This window comes from Hypanus sabinus, chromosome 28, assembly GCF_030144855.1.
Source record: "Hypanus sabinus isolate sHypSab1 chromosome 28, sHypSab1.hap1, whole genome shotgun sequence".
Lineage (NCBI taxonomy): Eukaryota > Metazoa > Chordata > Chondrichthyes > Myliobatiformes > Dasyatidae > Hypanus > Hypanus sabinus.
Window position 1 is genome coordinate 25116203 of NC_082733.1, and position 16195 is coordinate 25132397.

The following is a 16195-nucleotide window of genomic DNA, read 5'->3' on the forward strand; positions in this document are numbered from 1 at the left end:
TATAAAGAAAACATAACATAATAGTGAATAGGTTATAAGTGCAATAGACTTGAGATTACATTAATAATAAGATAACAATATCCTATTAAATATCAACAACAAAAAAAATAGTATATTAATCAATCAAGTCTATAATAATTATATATGAAAAAAATAAAAATAATCATCAAAAGAAGAAAAAAAATTTAAAAATACAAGAAAAAATATATATTGAAAAAAAAAACACTAAACTAAACTAACATGGGCAATAATAACAGTTTATATGTATATGATAGTGTCAAAAACTCCGGAACTCCATACCTGAACAAGAATAAGCAGAGAGAAGGTCTGGAAGAGGTCAAATTAATTCATATGAAAATGTCGAATGAACGGTCCCCAAGTTTCTTCAAATTTAATTGATGAGTCAAAAATAGTACTTCTAATTTTTTCCAAGCTCAGATAAGAAATAGTTTGAGAGAACCACTGAAACGTGGTAGGAGGATTTACTTCTTTCCAATTTTGTAATATAGACCTTCTGGCCATTAATGTTACAAAAGCAATCATTCGTCTAATTGAAGGGAAAAACTGATTACCATCCTCATTTGGTATATCAAAAATTGCAGTAATAAAATGAGGTTGTAAATCGATATTCCAAATTGAGGAAATGGTAGGGCTATTTGTTATCATGGACTATATTGTCATCTTTCTAGTCCAAGATCATTTTTGTATGGGATGATCATGATTTCTTTGGTTCTTTCTCTCTTTTCTTTGCTTCACTCCTCATTCTTGTCACACTCAATAAATGGCTAAAAAGCAACAAGTTTATATGCCTCATTCCTGGCTTCCAAAGAACCTCTGGGTAACAAGATCACCAGGTCTAATACCAATGAGCATGTCTGAACCAGGAATAGTGATACAGCTGCTGTTGGATCCAGAGTAAGATCTAGAGGAAAAGGTGTTCATTTCTCCGACATAAAACAAGGTCTCTGCTATCTTCCCCGTCACTCAAGTTGCTAGATAGTTTCACTAACTTTACAACCCAACCATCAATCTCTTCCCTGTCACTATTGCCATCCAAACTCCCAACCCAATTGACTGCCCTGCACTGATGTTCCAACTTATCCACTGGCAAAGATGCCATCCTGCTGGCTAGGATAAAGAGATACAAAATGCGAACAAGGTCCCACCACTATACCTCTGGCACTGTTGTGCATCAAAGGCCATTCATGTGCCTTCCACACATTTCTTCCCTGTGAATATTGGGTCCTTGAAAGTAAAAGCACACCATTGCTATCTTGAGCGCCAGAAGTGGAACTATCCAGTGGCCAAACATTTTCATACCCATTCCCATTCCCGTTCAGACGTGCCTCTCCTTGGCTTCCTCTTGTGTCACTCTCACAATGAGGAGCAACATTTTATCTGGGTATCCTCCAACCTGGTGGCTTGAATATCAATTTCTCCTTCTAGTAAAAAAATTCCCTCCCCCCTCTTCTTCTATTCTCCACTCTGATCTCTTTCTTCATTTCACCTACCTATCACCTCCCCCTGGATCCCCTCCTCCTTCCATTTCTCCTCTGGTCCACTCTCTACCATTGTCAGATTCCTTCCTCTCTAGGCCTTTATCTTTCCTACCCACCTGACTTCTAGCTATCGTTCTTCCCCTACCCCCACCTTTTTATTTCAGCATCTTCCCCCTTCCTTTCTAGACCTGAAGAAGGTTCTCAGTCCAAAACATTGACTGTTTATTCATTCCATACATGCTGCCTGACCTGCTGAGTTCCTCCAGCATTTTGTGTGTGATCCATTGACAAGGATTTGGTCATTACTACGCAATATTTGCTGCATTCTTCACTGAGAAAGTGTTGAAGATGATAGATGAGGGTGGAACAGTGGAAATTATCTACAAGGATATAATAAAAACATTTGACGAAGTTCCTTAAGATAGTCTGATCCAGAAGCTTAAGCTGAATAAGATCCATAGTGAGTTGGTAAACAGGATCCAAACTTGGCTTTGTAATAGAACACAGAAGGCTGTGGTAGAGTTGTGCTTTTCTGACTGAAGTTCTGTGACCAGAAGTATTCAGTAAGGATCAGTGCTGGGATCCCTGTTGTTTCTGATTTATATTAATGATTTGGATGAAAATGGAGATACTCTGATAGTATGTTTGCTGATGACACAAAAATTGGTGGAGTTATGAATAGCAAAGAAGATTATCAAAAATAAACTTGTTGGAAATTTGGACGGGAAAAAAGCAGATTGAGGTAACCCTGGACAAGTATGAAATTATGAAGTCTTGAGAGGTCTAATGTAAGAACGAAGTATATAGTAAATGTCAGGATCCTTAGGAGTGTTGATGGTCAAAAGGATGTTTGTGTGCAAGCCTTTAGCTTACTGAAAGTGTCAGCTCATGTGGATAGGAGGGTAGGGAAAACATATAGTATGTTTGCCATCATTGGTTGTGAAGCTGAGTAATCAGAGTTGAGAAATCATTGCTCCAGCTGCATAAAAATTTGGTTATGCCACATTCGGAGTATGGCATACAGCTCTGTTTGCCACATTCTAGGAAGGATGTGGGGACTTTGGAATGGGGATAGAAGGGATTTACCAGAAAGTTGCATAGATTGAAGTATATTTGTTAATAAGGAAAGATTGGACAAATACGATAGTTTTCTCTAGAGCATTGGAAGTTGAAAGGTGGTCTGAGAGAGCATAAAATTAGAAGAGGCATTGATATGGTAAATAATTAGTCTTTATTGCAGGATATAAGAGCAAAACACACAAAATGCTGCAGGAACTCAGCAGGTCAGGCAGCATCAATGGAAGGAAATAAACAGTTAATGTTTTGGACCAAGATCCTTCATCATGCCTGGAAAGAAAGGGGGAAAACCGAATAGAAGTTCGGGCATGTAGGAGGACAAGCTGACAAGATGGCAGGTGAAGCAAAGTGAGGAGAATGGTGGGTGGGTGGGGGAGAGGGGAATTAAATGAAAAGCTGGGAAGTGATAGGTAGAAGAGTCGAAGATAAAGGAAACTGATAGCAGAGGGCAGTGAACCATAGGAGAAAGGGTAGAGAGAGGACGGGGCACCAGAGGGATGCTACAGTCAGATGAGGTAAAGAATAAGGGGTAAGAGCAGGGCCAGAATGGGGAATGGCAAAAGAGAGAAGAGGGAAGGAGAAGTTAGAGAAATCAATGTTCAAGGTTGGAGGCTATCCAGATGGAATGTGAGGAATGCTCCTCCGACCTGAGAGTGTCCTGTTCATCACCATAGAGGAGGCCATGTCCGAATAGGAATGGGGAGTAGAATTAACATAGTGACCACCAGGAAATCCCTTTTCTGTGATGGTTGGAGCAAAGGGGCTCAGTGAAGCAATCCCCCCCGATCTGTATCGAGTCTCACTGATATAGAGTAAGACACAACAGGAGCACCGGATGTTACTAATCCACCTCTCCATTTGTTAAAGTATACTTACAAATTTAGTGGTTATCATTAAGAATATAATGTATTCATAATATTATATGCTTTACTGATTGTGACCATACACAATAGTTCACATAACTTAGACCATAACACTAGAGGAGCAGAATTAAACCATTTGGCCTATCAAGTCTACTTGGCCATTCCATCACAGCTCAAAACCATTCTCCTGCCTTCTCACTGTAGCCTTTGATGCCCTTACTAATCAAGAACCTATCAACCTTTACTTTAAATATAGCCACTGACTTGGCCTCCTCAACCACCTGTGAGAGTGAATTCCACAGGCCCACCAACCTCTAGCTAAAGAAATTCCTCCTGAATTCTATCCTAAAGCGATGTCATTCTATTCCAAGGCTTTGTCCTTTGGTTCTAGACTCCCCCAATATAGGAAGCATCCTCTCCACGTCCACACTATCTCAGCCTCTCTTAGGTATTATATCCGGTTCCTTAGTTTTCACACTTACTGGGTTATGTTGCCTTCTCAGAATTAGTACAGAGGTTACTCCAGACCCAGCAGTTCAGCTTCATTTGTAGGGAAGTTACTGTAATTGTGCATCAGGGCAAAGTGATTGCAGACTTGATCAACAAGAATGGAGATTAAGGGTGTATCTGATTGAATATTTAATGTTGCAATTAATGAGGTGATCAAAGGACTGGTGAATGCTTAAAACTTCACCCCTGGTCAATGCTACTAAGCTGTACAGTAGTGACAGAACACTATAACCTCCTTCTGAAACTCAGAGCTGAGTTTCAGTGATGAAACAGGAGACAGCAAACACCAGGGGGCACATGTACAAAATTAAGGGAGGGAAGTTTAGGGGAGACATCAGGGGTAAGTTTTTTACACAGAGGGTTGTGAGTGCCTGGAATGACTTGCCAGAGATGGTGGTGGAGGCTAAAACATTAGGGGTATTTAAGAGCCTCTTGGACAGGCACATGGATGAAAGAAAAATAGACGGTTATGGGGTAGTGTGGGTTTAGTAATTTCTGTTTAAGGATTATATGGGTCAGCACAACATGAAGGGCTGAAAGGCCTGTACTGTGCTGTAGTGTTCTATGGTTCTATGTCGCCCCTGCTTCCCCGGTTATTTAGAACAGCCAAACAAGGATGAAATTTAGGCATCTGGGTCTGCCAATACGGAATTTCAAAAGGCATTTTATAAGATCCTACGCATTAGATAATCAAGGTAGTTCACACTGGAAATAATCCTGTGATATTGATTGGTATTTGATTGGGAAACAGGAGATAAAAGGTTACAAAAATAAAAACGTACCCCAACTGGTTACACAGCAGACAGTGGAAACCTTAATTCTCTCTCAATGTACTAATTGAAATATTTAAATTATCAGGGAATATCTAGATGAAGGGAGGATAAATGGATTTCATGTAATGGTTAGCCAAGATGTAACTGGATATTGTCCATTGTATCTGACAATGACAGATTTGTGCAGCTTGACAATGTAAACTGCACCAAGAAACCTGTGTTGGGAGTGTTTTTAAAGTGGAAAAGCTGTTGAACTAGGGCACTTCCACTTTCTTGACCTCACAATTCTGGGCCCAATGGCATGAGTAGTGCCACAACTGGTGCCACAGATGCCCATGACTTCTTTTGTGCTTTGTCATGCCCTTCGTTCTCCACAAAGCATTGCACGACTACCTTCCTGGCCGTCGGATCTCACTGTTGATCTCATCCATCTAGTCGATTGGAGCTGATTTCGCATACTAAGACAGGTATGTCCCTATCTCACCTGTCTCACCAGGGTCTGAGGCCCACCGGCCTGCCGGCTAGAAAGGAGTTGTAGGGTAGGAGAGTTGTTGTAAGGCTGAGTCCTTTCCCTGGCTGAGTTCACTTCTTTGCACAAAAAACACAAAAGCAAATGTGTGCAAAATCTGCGTTTTACTGCTGTTTCTTGGCCAGGACGCCAGGGTGATTTTCCTCCTCTTTACCGATAAAGTTCAAAGTTCAAAATAAATTTATTATCGAAGTACATATAGGCCACCATGTAACCCCGAGATGTAGCCATACTCAATAAATCTATCATAGAATAATAAATATAATAGAATCAATGAAAGACCACATCAACTTGAGCATTCAATTAGTGTGCAAAACACACCAGATTGTGCAAATACAAAAAGACAGAAATAATAAAAACTAAATAAATAAATATTATAATATATCGACTATATGAAATGACTAGTCCTTGAAAGTGAGTCCATTGGTTGTGGGGACATTTCAATGATGGGGCAAGTGAAGTCATCCCCTTTGGTACAAGAAACTATCAACATTTACTTTAAATATACCCAATATACCTCCACAGAATTCCACAGACTCACCACCTTCTAGCTGAAGAAATTCCTCCTCAAATCTGTCCTAAAGGGACGTCACTCTAATCCACGACTGTGCCTTCTGGTTCTAGACTCGGGTAATAAATGTTCCTGAACCTGATGGTGTGAGTCCTCAGGCTCCTGTACCTTTTTCCTGATGGCAGCATAAGAAGGCATGTCTTGGGTGGTGGGAGTCCCTGATGATGGATACTGCTTTCCTGTGACAGTGTTTCATGTAGGTGTGCCCAGTGGTGGAGAGGGTTTTACCCGTGATGGACTGGGTCATGTCCATACTTTCTGTAGAAACATAGAAAACCTACAGCACAATCCAGGCCCTTCGGCCCACAATGCTGTGCCAAACATGTAGTTACTTTAGAAATTACCTAGGGTTACCCATAGCCCTCTATTTTTCGAAGCTCCATGTACATATATAGGAGACTCTTAAAAGACCCTATTGTATCTGTCTCCACCACCATGGCCAGCAGCCCATTCCATGCACTCACCACTCTGCATAAAAAAAAACTTACCCCTGACATCTCCTCTGTACCTGCTTCCAAGCACCTTAAAACTGTGCCCACTCGATCAAGCCATTTCAGCCCTGGGAAGAAGCCTCTGACTATCCACACTATAAATGCCTCTCATCATCTTATACACCTCTATCAGGTCACCTCTCATCCACCATCACTTCAAGGAGAAAAAGCCAAATTCACTCAATCTATTCTCTTTAGGCATGCTTCCCAATCCAGGCAACATCCTTGTAAATCTCCTCTGCACCACTTCTATGGCTTCCACATCCTTCCTGTAGTGAGGCAACCAGAACTGAGCATGGTACTCCAAGTGGGTCTGAGCAAGGTCCTATATAGCTGCAACATTACCTCTCGGCTCCTAAACTCAGTCCCACAATTGATGAAGGCCATTGCACCATATGCTGCTTGACCACAGAGTCAACCTGTGCGGCAGCTTTGAGTGTCCTATGTACTCAGACTCCAGGATCTCTCTGATCCTCCACACAGCCAAGAGTCTTATAATACTATATTCTGCCATCATATTTGACCTACCAAAATGAAACACCTCAAACTTATCTGGGTTGAACTCCATCTGCCACTTCTCAGCCCAGTTTTGCATCCTATCAATGTCCCACTGTAACCTCTGACAGCCCTCCACACTATCCACAACACCTCCAACCTTTGTGTCATCAGCAAATTTACTAACCCATCCCTCCGCTTCCTGATCCAGGTCATTTATAAAAATCATGAAGAGAAGGAGTCCCAGAACAGATTCCTGAGGAACACCACTGGTCATCAATCTCATTGCAGAGTATGACCCGACTACAATCACTCCCTGCCTTCAGTGCACAAACATTTCTGGTTCCACAAAGCAAGGTCCCCTTGAATCCCATGCCTCCTTACTTTCTCAGTAAGCCTTGCATGGGGTACCTTATCACTACATATCTATCGAAGTTTGTCAAAGCCTTAGATGTAATGCCAAACCTTGGCAAACTCCGAAGGAAGTAAAGGTGCTGCTGTGATTTCTTTGTAATTGCAGTCACATGCTGGGCCCAGGACAGATCCTCTGGAATAATAACACTGTGGAATTTAAAGATGCTGACCCTCTCATGAACACTGGCTCATGGACCTCTGGTTTCCTTCTCCTGAGGTCAATGATCAGCTTGGTCTTGCTGACATTGAGTAAGAGGTTGTTGTTGTGGCACCACTCAGCCAGGTTTCCTTTCTCCCTTCTATAGACAAATTGATCACCACCTTTGATTCAGACTGTAACAGTTGTATCATTAGGAAGCTTAAATATGGCATTGGAGCTGTGCTTAGCCACACTGTCAGAAGTGTCAAGTCAGTAGAGCAGGGGGCTAAGCAAGCAAACTTATAGTGCATCTCTGCTGAAGGAGATGGTGGAGCAGATGTTGTTGCCAACTCAAACTAACTGGGATCTGCAAATGAGTAAATAGAGGATCCAATTGCACAAGGAGGTATTGAGGCCAAGGTCTTGAAGCTTATTGATAAGTTTTGAGGGGACGATGGTATTGAATGCTGAGCTGCAGTTGATAAAGAGCATCCTGATGTATACGTACGTTTTTGCTGTCCAGATGTTCCAGGGTTGAGGAAGAGCCGATGAGATAGCTCCTGCTGTGGACCTGTTGCTCTGATAGACAAATTGGAGTTGATCCATGTTGCTTCTCAGGCAGCGTTTGACAGGTTTCATCAGCAACCTCTCAAAACACTTCATCACTGTGGATTTAAGTGCTACTGGACGATAGTCATTGAGGCATGTTGTTCTAAGGCACCAGTATAATTGAAGCCTGTTTAAAGCATATGGATACCTCAGACTGCTCAAGCAAAAGGTTAAAAGCTCAACGAATGCTCCAGCCTATTAGTCGGCACAGGTCTTTAATACTTCGCAGGTACTCTATCTGGCCTAGATACTTTTCGTGGATTGACCCGTCTGAAGCAAAGTGTCTGTGGATCTTTTTACATGAGTTTAAACAGGTGGAATAGCCATAATTACACATTCAATATTTTTTAAAATTTGGTTGCTTTTAAAAGATTTTGTTATTTCTCCATAACACTTTTATTTTGTGTAGTCCAATCTTAAATAACAATCTACAAGCTCTGTAGAAGAAATTTAATGATGATCCCACAGTAGCTTCCCATTGGTCTGTGGTGCTGAAAAATTCTCAAACAGAATACGTCCCCATGCAACAGCCAAAAAATTGAATTGTGTAACAATGTCCCTTTTAAGTGTTATGCAATCTATTTCTGATTTTAACTTTAATAAATCATTCTGGTAATTGCTCCTTGTTGGGTGATGGGGTGGAGAAACGTCTCTACCAAAGGAGGTGCAATGTCCTCCTTCCCTCCGCTAGCCTGTAGGTCACCTTTGGGCAAAGTGTAGCACCGACTTATCCCCTCCGATCAGCATCTGTCATGGTGTGGTGAACTACATATACCTGTCTGGACACGCCCCCTGCTGACTGCTCCTGTGGTTCATCCCACAGACCCCTGTATAAAGGCGATTGAGGCCTGAGCCCGGCCCTCAGTCTCCAGGATGTAGTATGGTGGTCAACTACTGCTTGTTCTTTCTTCCAGTCAATAAAAGCCGATATCTCGCCTTTACGTCTCAGAGTGAGTTATTGATGGTGCATCACATGGTCCCTTCTGGCAATCCCCCACCTGGCAGGAATTGGGCCTCTAACCCTTCGTTTAGTTCCCAATCATTCCCAGGTGCCACTAACTACAAACACCTGCTTTCCATCAGCAAATGCAGGATGAAACCCGGTGATCACAAGAAGGAGCTGCCAGTTTGTTGGTTGATTGTGGTGTGAGTAACCTTGTTTCATGGTTCTTAGGACGGCAAGTTCTAAGTCTAGTGTTGCTCCTGGATACTGACTCCATGCTCGCTATGTTAAGACTGCCTCCTGACTCCTCCTCCGCCCCTGTGTTCTGCACTTGGGTTTGTCCACTGCCTTGCTTGTGTAACAGTATCACGTGAAGCTATGGGAGCAAGTGGTGCGTATCAGAAATCCTGGTTATGCTACCACTCTTGCCAAAAAAAACTCTCCAATCTCGGGGGGAAAAGAGGATCTAGTGTTCTTCTGGTGTATATGACGAATAAGTTTTTCTTGGGCTTCCAGCTGGGTACAGGTATCAATTTTAACCAAAGGTTTGATGACAAACTCTGCTATCTTCATCAGGGATGATGCCTGGTCATAACCAGTCTAGTGGTATTTATACCCCAACATCTGTCCCTCTTGATTGGCTAGTCTTCATCCAATCAGGTTTCTGCTGTCGCACCTTGTTTACAATTGAATTCCAGTTCTTGCATAGCGAGACCATTGATTTTGTTCAAACTCTTTTCCTCTAGTTTTGTGTCAATGGACTCCTTCACCAGGCGGTCACAAAAACCACAGTAGTTCCGTGCCATCAAAGTCAATTTGATGGCCATTGCGAATGCAATGTACTGCTACCGCCGATTTCTCCGGGAAACCCAAACCGATACACCTCCTGTGTTCCGTGATGCAGGCTTCCACTGTGTATCCTGTCTGGCCGATATACTCTGCTCCGCATTCACGGGGAGTTCTGTAAACAACAGCCATCCTGAGTCCTGCTCATACACTTCCTGAATTCTACATAATGTGCTTAAGCAAGCAGTGAATACTTGTGTCAGCTATGATATTCATTCAATGGGGTATCAGTGGTGATACCACTGACAGCACTATTGGAACAGTTGTTATAGATATGGCTAGCCACTCGGTCCTGTCAGAGATCTCAAAGGCAAAAGGCGGTCATGACCATCTCTAAAGACCCCAGAGGGTCTTCAGAAGCACTATATTTTCTGCCTGGATTTCACTGATAAACAATCACTTTCCTGGCAATTCTGATAAAGGGCATTGACCCAAAGTACAGACTCTGCTTCTCCCTCCATTCATGCTGCTTGACCTGATAAATAAATGCAGAATTTTCCAGTTTTATTTCAGATTTCCAACAGTACTTGCAATACATGGATTTTCAATAGCTTTTCAGGATCCGGTTTTCCCAGAATGCGCACCAAGATCCAGAGTTGTCCTCTCTTACCGGCATGAATGGCAAGTCCTTCAATAAGCCTGAAGTCTGTGTGAAATACACTTTCTTTATGTATTTCTCCATATTAGATGAATTGCAAGCCCTGGAGCCCCCATAGTGCAGGGCATTGCTTGGAGCTGATGGATCTCCAGGCTCCACTCATGTTGGGGCACAAGATCTTCTTCCTGGCATATACCTCATTGATCAGATCTCTCATATTGATATGAGTGCACGATGGTGGTCACTCCTTCTCCCTTGCAGCTTCCGAGGCAGCTGTTGTGTGGTGTATTTGGGTCTGCCACCAAGGGACTGTGCCTTTAAGGGCGAACAGTTTCTCCGATTACTGTAAACACAAAGTACACTGCAGATGCTGGGGTCAAAGCTACACGCACAACATGCTGGAGGAACTCAGCAGGTTGGGCAGCATCCGTGGAAACGAACAGTCAACGTTTTGCGCTGAGACCCTTCGTCAGCCCTGAAGTTTTTTCTTTCTTCTGTGACACTAAAGCTGTAAATGCCTGTTGTGCCGATAACACCATAACTTTTGCATTCAGTGACATTACCCTTTGTGTACATCAAGTTGAGGTATGTTGAATTCCATGTTATTTGAACCAATTAACTATTTAACTCTACAGTCGGTTTACTCCTGAAAGCTCTCATTATTTCTTGAGAAAATTGTGCATATTTAATGGATATTCAGATGGCAAAATCCTTACAAAAATTCATGCATGATGTATTGAATGAAAAGCTTTATAACCATAAGCCAGTTGCATTACAAGATTTTACACAGTGTAAATGTGTTCATTGCTCAAGGAGTGAAAAAGCATACACATTACCTGCACTATAAAATGGCACTTTCAGACTATTCAACACAATATAGGTAACTATTATGAGACAGGAAGACAGGTTTTGTCTAAATTTGCTTTTATGTTTTGCTTGCTGCTGTCTTACTAATGCATACTTATGCTGCAAAGGTCCAAAGGTGGGTCATAAGCAGCACTAAGTAGCATGCAGTGATGGTCAGATAACCATTAACACTCTGGCATTGGGGTCAGATTTGATGCTTCCTTTTGTTTGCAAGACTAAATTAAGATGCAGCCGCCGCGCTCTCCCGATTACCTTTTCCTAAGCAGCCTCCTGAGCTATCACACACTGGTCGCATTTTGTCTCCTATTAGCTAACCATTAACACATTGATGAAAAAGTACCTTCAGCAGTTCTACAAACGCCGAGACATTTTCCGGGAAGGCCCAATATCTGCAACAGTTTCATCAACACTTTAGCTTGTCATAGTCAAGTCTGAAAGAAATTTTCTGAGATGCAGGTTTGAAAACCTTTTACATAGCTTCTTTTTATTATTATTATTATTGCAACCATGTTTCAAAAGGAGGGGGTTATCTTGCTCTTTTTTCAGAAGCCAGTATTACCAGCCATTTCAGTTGTATTTTACCATTATTATCTGTTTGATAGCTGTGACATGTTGATCATATGTGGCAGTGAGAAAATTGATTTCCTTCAACACAAACGCATCCAATTTTCCAAGGCCCATAATTTTATGTCCACAACAAAATAAAAGGGTCATTTTCCAGAGGATGAGGGGGATTGAAATCTTTGATAAAAACTCAGTAAATGTAGCATTTTTGATTGTAGTGACTGCAGCTTACTACAAACGTCTGGACAGTCTGGATTGTTAAGAAAAGAACAGCTTGTGATATATTGACCAGTGGGGGGAAAATGGTTCACTTTGACAGAATAAAAAGTATGCATTAGTGCACTGGCAGATAAGGTTAGACTGTAAATTGGAGATGGTACACTTTAAAGATGCACTATCCCTTTTCTAAACCAATCGCACACAAAATACTATTTCCTGCTGATGACACTTAACTTCCTTGGATTGTTGCAAAGGAATAAAATTTAAACTTGAAGATGACAGAGTGCTTTAAATATTTTATTTAGGCAGCATTGACTGGACAGCATTAGATACCATCTTGTAGTCTCATCTTGATATAATTCTCTATAATTTGTTGAATCAGGTCTTAGCCTGAGGATGAAAGGAACTAAAGGAATTATGCTGAAACAATAGACAATCTTCATAAAATTGTACTAAGGAGTCACATAAAGTATGTATTAATGGCACTTATCCTTTCATAGATTTTATGTTCTCAGGCCACCACTTTAGCAGTTCTTCCCTTTGCTTCAGAACAGGCAAAATCGTATAGCAGGAATAGCCTCTGGTCTTTCATAGTTACTTCTCGTTTCAACTCCAAATAAGTGTAGAATATTTTAAATACTAATAATATGAAATACTTACATTTAAACAAAAATGTGCAAGTATGTCTCTCCTGCTTCAAACAGCAATGTGCATATCACATTTATTAGGAGATCTTACTAAGGAGCCTTTATACTATATGCTTAGCATTTGACATAATTTGAACTTGGTGTACCTATATTTCATAGATCATGATATCAAATACCAGCTGCTTAATCTGTTGTGGAACTTAAACATGTGTGATCAAATAGAACTGTTAAAAAGGAGGAAAATATACTTAATGTACTAAAAGTTGTCAATCTAATTAGGGTTTAACTACTGTCGTGGTATTTATTGTCCTACCATCAGATTGACCAGTGGCCTTCCTAACTGCAAAGTGCAAAGTGATATAAATTTCATAGCAGGATTGTTTAATCGGGTCTTTGAGCCCAAAGTGGCTCTGAAGGGAATTAGGGACAGACTTCCTCCTCAGTGTCGCCTCACTTCCCTTAGCTATGGAGTCATTTGTCTGGATTTAGAATTAATTTCTAGCATAACTGCGGGGACGTGCAAAGTGAAATTGCATTTAGCATTTGGGCAAATGCACCCTTAGAAAATAATATTGAAAGTGAAGGCAGAAAATGAATTTTGTTCAGGAACTACTGAAGATCTTATTAAAGATGAGAAGGTTTGTGATATTTCTTCCCACCACCCACCCCACTCGTTTATCTGCAGCCAAAGATTATGCGTTGTTATTCTAAATTAATTTATATTTCCTGTTATTTTGAATTACTGCTACTGGCTCAACTTGTACAGAGGAAATCAAATAGCCATTTGGCATATAATATAACCTTTAATGGCTGAGTACTCATTCCAATCACTGCAAGGCTACATTCGCCACGTTGTGCATTTATTTCTCCTGTCAGTATGGATCTGTGGTGGACAGCATTCTTCATAGCTTCCATGATACGGCAGAGAGGAAGGTGTTCCTGCCCGCTCTTTTAGATGACGACATAAGGAATGCTACTGCCTGGAAATTAGGATATACTGCAGTTTTGATTTTGTGCTTTGTGAAATGGCTCCTAAAATTCCTTTTAGGCTTTTGATTTAATTCCCTAACTTGTACAGTCTTACTTTTTCTCTATTGCTGCTAAAGCAAAGAGCTAAAGGTCTCTATTAGTGTCTCTTCCTGTCTTGTCTGTCTTATCACTCTGTTTCAAAAGGTCAATCAGGTCTAGAAGCATGAGACACATTACAGCTAATCAAATGCATGAAGGGTCATTTCTATTATGCTAGCAGGATTAAAGCTACTGAACTAGAAGGAAAGTGGATATGGATACACCTCTCTGTTATGCACCGCAGCAGCCTAAGTTGTCAAAATGCACTTGTCTTCACATTAAAAGCGCTCCACGACTTTCAAGGGGAGAAACCCTCAGGGCAAAGAACAAAATCAGAGGCAGGGGTCAGGACCTTGACTATTGATCTGCCCTCTATAACTTCCACATCTCGCAATGGCCTGCTCTCCGAACCTGCTGGAGTACATTAGAGTTGAAATCCATAACAGGGCCATGTTCAACCAAGCACAGGAAGAAACTAAATTAAATGTTAAAAAACAATCTGGGGCTGGAGTTTGAGACAATTCATCATGATCCAAGGTGTCAGGCAGGTGGGATAACCAAGAATCTTCAACCAATAGCCTCAAGAATAGAAAATGGATGGACTTTTGTTGAGTCATTTGTCTGGTACTGAGCAGTTAGGATCCGGACAAGCGACAAAATTTCTAGCCAAGGTCAGCTGGGTTTAACTTCGGAAAATAAGTATTTATCTTATCGAAAGCAGTATTTCAAAATAGAATCAACATTTTAATATGCTGTATGCTTAGAACACACATAAACCACTGGTCACTTGTTAATCAGCCGTATTTAAACTGCTTTCTTTTTAGTTTCTTATGAAGTGCTCAGCCGCAGAGGGCAGAGGCCTTTAGAAAGAAAATTACTTTTCAAAGTGTGAAGAGAACACTAGAACTCATCTGTAGTAATTTTGATAATGGCCTGGAAACAGCTGCTTGCATTGTCCTCTAATGATGATAAATGGCATCTTGAAAAAAATTACTGCCTAGGGGGAGGGAATGATCCATTCTCGAATAGCTGCTGGCAGAGTATTCACTTGGAGGTTTTTAGATTCAGATTTATAATGCTATTGACTTGAGCTGATTGCATATAATCTGGCTTTAAATACAGCAAGGCAGATTCTCATTCTGCTATGCTGAATCCCATAATCAAGGAACTATAAGTGGAAGATGTGGATTTGCATTCCTGAACCAGTAAATCTACTGGTCAGCATAAACTAGCAGCTCAGGAAGGTACAGTCCAAATGCAGGTAAAGGACTCCACAGATGAAAGACGCAAATCCAAAGCCGTTTTCAGACCTAATCCTGTAAAATTGCCTCTTCAAAACATTTTGGATTTTCAGTGAATATGACCATGTGATTTTGCAAAACAATTAATAAAGATATATCAATATATATGCCTAATAATTTTTATTTTCATTTAATAAATACATACAGTCTGTGAAGCACAGCTAGCATAAGAAAAGGAAATGGCACATTTTATCATTGTTTTGAACATTAAATTCAAGATGTGACAAAGGTACTGTCTAATTTTACTTTCAGAAAGTCATGCTGATTTTCCTGAGTAATATCAAAATAACGTCATGTCAGTTTTTGATCTGCTAATTATGTTTCTGAGAAATGTTTTCTGATTGTGCTATAAATCTGAACTGCGACCACATGGTGTGTAGTGTAAAGCCTGACTTGCAATTACTGCAGCAGAGAAAAAGGGGTGGGAGGTTGATGGTAATTTTGTACAATCATGACACAGTCAGGGTTTAGGTTGGTAGGTTGGATTCAGCAGTAACCCTTTCATGTCCATTTATGAGCGAGCAGATAACAAAACATTTTCTAAGCCTCCAGTCTGTTATTTTGAGAAGATATGTAGGAATACACTTCTTTTTTTAAATATATATACTGGTGTGATGGCTGATTTTCAACTAACAATCCGATGGGAAATTACTGACGCTTGGCAGAGGAATGCCGTTCACCATTTTCAACTGGACTGTACTTGTCCACAACGATCTGGATAAGGGGCTCCCACGCTGGGCTCCACAGACCCCTCTGCTGATGGTAAGGGTCCATGGCATAAAAATTATTGGGAGCCTCTGTTCTAGATTTAGGTTCTGATTCAGATTTTTTTTATATCACATACAGAGCAATGTGCCATTTGTATTAACAACCAGCACAACCTAAGGATGTGCTGCGTCTAGCCCTCAAGTGTCACCGCACATCCTAGTGCCAACGTACCAGGCCCACAATGTTCAACAGAACAACAGCAAGAAAATAACAACAGCAAAACAAGCCCCTTTTCCTCCCTCGTACATACTGACAGTCCTCCAACCTTAGTTATCGTAGATCTAATCAGATTGTTCACAATTAAATTAACAGCCATGCAGTTGGCCTGAACTGAGTGGAAAAGAACACTACCCGGACTGATGGCAGAGCAGCAATGGCTGGAATTTCTGGAAGCAATTCAGAAG

At 41.0% G+C, this 16195-nt stretch overlaps 1 protein-coding gene across 2 annotated transcripts in view; it reads left to right on the top strand.

Moving 5' to 3' along the window:
* Positions 1 to 16195, top strand: part of LOC132382495 (WD repeat-containing protein 72-like) — a 502802-nt gene that overhangs the window by 381632 nt on the left and 104975 nt on the right. The gene's annotated exons all lie outside the window — the stretch shown is intronic.